Source organism: Gekko japonicus, unplaced genomic scaffold, assembly GCF_001447785.1.
Source record: "Gekko japonicus isolate JY-2015 unplaced genomic scaffold, Gekko_japonicus_V1.1 scaffold3100, whole genome shotgun sequence".
NCBI lineage: Eukaryota > Metazoa > Chordata > Lepidosauria > Squamata > Gekkonidae > Gekko > Gekko japonicus.
The window spans coordinates 178636-184584 of NW_015167148.1; positions in this window are offsets into that span (position 1 = coordinate 178636).

The following is a 5949-nucleotide window of genomic DNA, read 5'->3' on the forward strand; positions in this document are numbered from 1 at the left end:
GGACCTTTTTTACAATTAGAGCATGCCTTTTCAAGACTGATAAAAGGGAGGCTTTGTTTCTTGGATGATACTCCTTGTACATGTAAACAGAATGTCTAATTGGGCATTCAATAAAGATTTTATTTTAGCTGTTCCATCGTGTATGCTTTGAGCACAGCATTTCCTTCATTGATCATATGTGACCAGCAGCACTTCTGATTCACATATCACTTTTTACCTTCGCTATTTCCCATCTCTAAAAGTTAGAGAATCCTCTTTTACTGAATCATAAGGTCCTTGCACTTGAATGAATATATTGAAGCACGGTGCATCTCCTAGGACAAGATAAGTCTGTAGCTCACACATAGTTTTATAGTTTTTGTGGATCAGGGCCTCATGAACTGTACGGTTCAAAAAATAGCAAGAGCATGATTGTGTTAGCACATGCATAGGAGGCAAGGGTACAACTTGTTTAAACTAGAAATTTTTAGAAACTAATTTTACAAGGGCAAAGAGCGACCTTACCAGAAGATACAGCATGGTACATCTGTCTGAAAGTTCTGTTGCTGCACATGGTCTATTGTTGAATGTATTTATAACTCCTTCAAACAATTTTTTAAGTGGGATGTGAAGTGTGGATAAAACATCCTAGCAACCCTGCAAAGGTCTGAAGCATCCTCTAAGAGGGGTTCTGTGAATGAAGTGGTATGCATTCACACCATTTAGTTATATTATTGTATGTGTGTATTTGGTGAGGTTGCATATCGGCAGACAGTAGTCATGTCACTTTTTTGGTTGATGGTAAATGTAAATTTGGCTTAAAGTGAGCTGTGCAGTGGCCTTAGTTTAACGTGTGTTGAGCATGTAGAGACAGTATAACTCCCGAACCAGGGCTAGGATTTATGAAAGTGTGCAAAATAAAACAGGAGTCAAGTGGCATCCAACCAAACTTATTTTGGCAGAACTTTCATGGGGCTGAGCTCACTTTATCAGATGCACAGAAGTATAAATATATCCATTTTTATATATCTGAGATCCAAGATCACTGCAGACGGTGACTGCAGTCATGAAATTACGACGCCTGCTCCTTGGGAGGAAAGCTATGTCAGAAAGCATAATAAAAACTAGAGACATCACCCTGTCAACAAAAGTCTGTATGGTCAAAACAGTGGTATTCCCAGTAGTAATGTATAGCTGCGAGACTTGGACCATAAGGAAGTCCAACCGCCAAAGATTAGATGCTTTTGAATTATGGTGCTGGAGAAGACTTGAGAGTCCCTTGGACTGCAAGGTGATCAAATCTGTCAATCTTAAAAGAAATCAACCCTGACTGTTCCCTGGAAGGCCAAATGCTGAAGCTGAAGCTCAAATACTTTGGCCACCAAATAAGAAGGGAGCACTCACTGGAGGAGACCCTGATGCTGGGAAAGACTGAAGGAAAAAGAAGGGGACAGCAAAGGATGAGATGGTTAGACAGTGTTATCGATGCGATGAACATAAAATTAAGCAAACTCCGGAGGATGTTTGAGGGGTGGTAAAAAGGCAGGGAAGTGAATCTCCAGGAATCTGTATACTTTTGAATTACCTTCAACTTGGCAGTGATACAGGGGGAAAATCGGCACAGAAGCAGTCTCAGAAAACCCAGTGAAACGGCAAACAGAAAGCAAACTGAACACTGAAGGGATGAAAGTCAATGCAGAACGACAAAGAAAACCTGATGGACATGCACAGTGAAAGCCGAGGGGAAACACCTGTGCATAATAAGCCTTGGTTTCTTCTCGAGACTGGATGTGCATGTGGAGTTGGCTCAGCTGTCTTCTTGAGATGCACCATTAAGCTCTAAAGTGGAGGGCAGACCTACATGACATTCTTCCAAGGGGCCCAGAGTTTATTGTATATGCTTTTAGACCGTGTGCTACGCATAAACACACATACACATTAAGGTTTTACTAGCACAGCACCACAATTGTAGATCAGCCAAACTATGCATATTCAGCACCAGGATGGCAGAAGGCAGGAGGGCCTGGCATGAGGTGGTCCGTGGGGTCACGGAGAGTCGGACACGACTGTGTGACTGAACAACAACAACAAAAATATATATACTAGGGAAGGGGGGTGGAGCTGGTTTGTGAGAGAAAGAGAAGTTGGTTCACTTGGCAGAGATGTGAGGAACTTCCATCGGTTGTGATAGTGTAAAAGCTCGAGCAGGCTATAAGGAGATAAGTAGATAAAATAAGAAGTTACAGAGTGTCAGCAAGCTGCCAATATGTCTTTTCCATGCATATGAGATGTGTCCATCTCCTCCCCTGGACTGGCTTAGACTCTTGTGTGCATTTCCCCCCTCACCCTCATGCGTTCATCTTCAACTGCATTCCTTTCCATGTACGCTAGCAGTGCTTTGAAGGAACCTTATCTGCCAAGGCTACAGGTGGTTCACGTTTGGACGCTTTTTGCTTAGTTTATAATGAACAGTAGTGTGAGAATAGAATAATTGTTTAATCAGCTACAACCGTTGCTTTCTCAGGGTTTGGGCACGCGATGAGTCCTCAGGGCGGGTGCGGGAACCATATCTATTGGCCCATGTTATTTTAAACTTGCTTTATTATACCTGTCTCAAGCACCTTGTGTTATTCTGAACAGAGAATCTGTTCTAAGTACTTCATGGCTTCAATAAAATAAAACCTTCCTGCAAGAGTGTATTTCATTGTTTGCTGTGAGTCTGACACAGAGAGAGAGCAGTAGAAATCAACATCTGTAACATGTGTAGAAACTGCAATATTTCAGTGACTCAATAGAGCAGCAACTACGTGCATAGGTGTAGTAGGTTTGGTTGGCTCAGGTCAGAAATCTGGACAGTGTTATAAAATGACATTTTCATCTTCTGGTGGAATTGCTACTGTACAGGAGACATTATCCAGATGGATAATCATTGGCTTTTGAACAGCACCCCTCAGCTCTTTTTAGTACTACCATGCAGCACTAGAACCATTCTAAATTTCAGCCACTAGAGAGAGTCCTTCAGTTGTCAGAAGCTCCTTTTACCACTCCAGTGGGCCTTCCCGGGAGAATGCACTTCTGTACTTGGTGCCCAGGTTTCCTCTTGCACTGAAGATAAGCGTTCCTAAAAAAATAATGAAATTCTCCAGGTTTACATATTGGCTGAATTTTCTCCACAACTAACTTTGGTGTGGTTGAAGCAAAGATGAAGCTTAGCAGTATAGGAATTAATTCCCAACATACTAGAGCATCACAAATTGAAGATTAGTCAATGTAGCATTTAGAGGCATTTGGACTGTCTGTAAATTACATTTGTACTCCATAGTTGGTATCCAAATTAGGGACCTGTAAGAGTAAGAGATGAACCAGACAGTGCTGGGTTTGCATAATATTATTTTATTTTGTTACAATAGCCCTCCTTGCCAAAGGGAACAAGCTTTTGAGTTTCTCTAGACGATTGCACCTAATTACAATTGAGGCTGTTGGCTTGTGGGAGAAAATTGAGTGTATAAACGAGCCTATAAAGGAGAACTGGACAGCCAGTAGGCACTCAGGCAAATGGGGTATGTCTAATTTATGCAGAGGTTAATGTTTAGAGAGCTTTGACTGGAGGAAAAAAGGACATGAGTCCAGGGTTTGATTAACCTTGCATTGCCAAGCCTGTGTTCCATGAAAGGGATGTTGACGCTTTGGTTTTGAAAGCCACTGTTTACATCCATAGCAGTTTCAGAGCAGTCTCTCTATTTTTTTTTTAACTGGCTGCTTGTTAACTTTTGTATTGCTATATATCTAGAATAGGATCAAGGCCTGCTGTAGAAACAATTCAGTGGGCGCTAGAAAGAGATTAGACATCCCCCCCCCAACCTGTTTCCCCTGATTTCTACCTGGTGTCGAGGATCAGCCGCTGGAGGGGGTGTTTGCGAAGACATGGCTCACGGAGGCTGTGGAGGGGCACCTCTGGAGGCTCAGCAGGCATCTCCTCAGCCTGGTCCCCTGCTCTCTCCGGCTGCGCTCCTGGGGGGTCTCAGGCTTGGTGCAGGAGACAGCTGAGCCAAGCGAAGCATCGCTGCAAGAAATACAGCCGCTGAGTGTTGCAGGAGAGCTGCATGGCGGGCACGAGGTCGGGCTAGGCTTTCAGGGCGGAGAAGTTCCCTTCAGGGTGACTCATCAGACCTGCGTGCTTGCCAGGAGTCCCGCGGTGTTCCAGTGACTCCATTGCCAAGGAGATGGGCGCGCCCCCGAGCCCTCCCCAGAGGCTCCTGGGAAGCACCGCCGCCCCAGCAACAGCCCCGCACGCAGCTGGGCTGGGGCGGGGAGGGGCCTCCACCGTCACCGCCACCTCCTCCTTGTCCCCACCCTCTGGGCTCAGCACTTTCAGCCGGCCGGGTGGTGGCTGTGTGGCCGGGAGTGAGGTGATGCAGCAGGGCAATGCAGGCAGTGGCTACAGACCCCTGGTGAGTGACACATCAGAGAGCCAACGGATTTTGCCATGTATAGAACGTTGCCATGCAAAAATGCTTTTATATATAAGGACAGATATTATCTAGAGTTGCTGCCAATCTTTGCCCTCTTACAAATGGCTTAAGGTTTGTTTTTTTCCTAAGGTGCTCCATGCATGTTGGGAATATGGCAGCAAAATATCTTAGCAATGAAACCTTGCTAAGAAACTTTAAAAAATCTCTTGAGTAACTGTTTCCAGAAACATAGTGGTGAGAAGTGCCATGCAGTTGCAGCCAGCTTATGGCAACCCGGTACAGTTTTCAAGGTAAGAGATGAAGGAGGTGGTTTGTCCTTGCCTGCCTCTGCATGGTGACCCTGGACTCCCTTGGGGGTCTCCCATCCAAGTGCTAACCTGCTTAACTCCCAACATCTGATGAGATTGGGCTAGCCTGTGCCGTCCAGGTCAGGGCTTCCAGAAATATCTGTGCTGCAAAAGGGGAAAATATTTCTGTGTTCCTGGCCATTTCAGCGGTGGAACAGGAACACCATCTTTGTAGAGGGAACTAGTACAGAAAATGAAGTTTGTGGAAAGTCCAGCCTTTAAAATCTTTCTGCTGTTTGCTTGACCTAATGGCCTGATTGGGTCTGAACTCTCTTTGGGGTGTAGCAGTGTTGAGTGTTCTAGTGATGATGCACTGCTCTGTCCAGTCTCTGGCAGAGCTGGGATCATGCAAAGAAGAACACAAAACTTCCAGAAGTGCTGCAAATCACGGACGGACAACAGCTTCCCTGGCCCCTTGTAGAAGAAGCAGGCCTGTGGTGTCTTATTCCAGCAACAGAAGCTACTGGAATTAGCTTGCTCAGTCATAACAGGCTGTGGTAGTTTAACTTAGGAGTTATACAAATATGCCTATATGAGTTGGCAGGGGTCATTTCGTAGAAAAAGAGCTGCAGGACCTCATTAACATATCTAATAGGCTATTAGCATCATAGTTCATTAGCATATGCCACACCCCCGACATCACCGGAAGTGATGTCAGAAGGGGAAGCATAAAGGAGGGGAGGCTTCTTCAAAAGCCTCCCCTTCCCTTCCCCAGCTGGCCAGCCAAGGCGGGCTGGGGGGGGGGGGGCGAAAAGAGAAGGGGTTTAAAGTTTAAACCCCTTCTCTCTAGAAGCCAGATTGGGAAGGGAAGGGGAGGCTTTTAAAGAAGCCTCTCCCCCTTTTCTTGCTTCCCCAGCCGGCCTGCTTCTGGAGACGCCCACCTTCTGGCTCATCTGCCTCGGCGGGCGAGCCAGGAAGGGCCGGGGAAAGAGAGGGGAGGCATTTAAATGCCTCCTTGTGCCTTCCTCGGCTTACCCACCCAAGTGAACGAGCCAAGGAAGGCTCCTAGAGCCCCCCCCCCCTCCTGGCTCACCTGCCTAGTGGGTGAGCCAGGAAGGGCCGGGAAGAGAGCAAGGAGGCATTTAAATGCTTCCCCGTGCCTTCCTTGGCTCGCCAGCAAGAGTGTAGACTTTCTAATTTCCCGGGGGGGG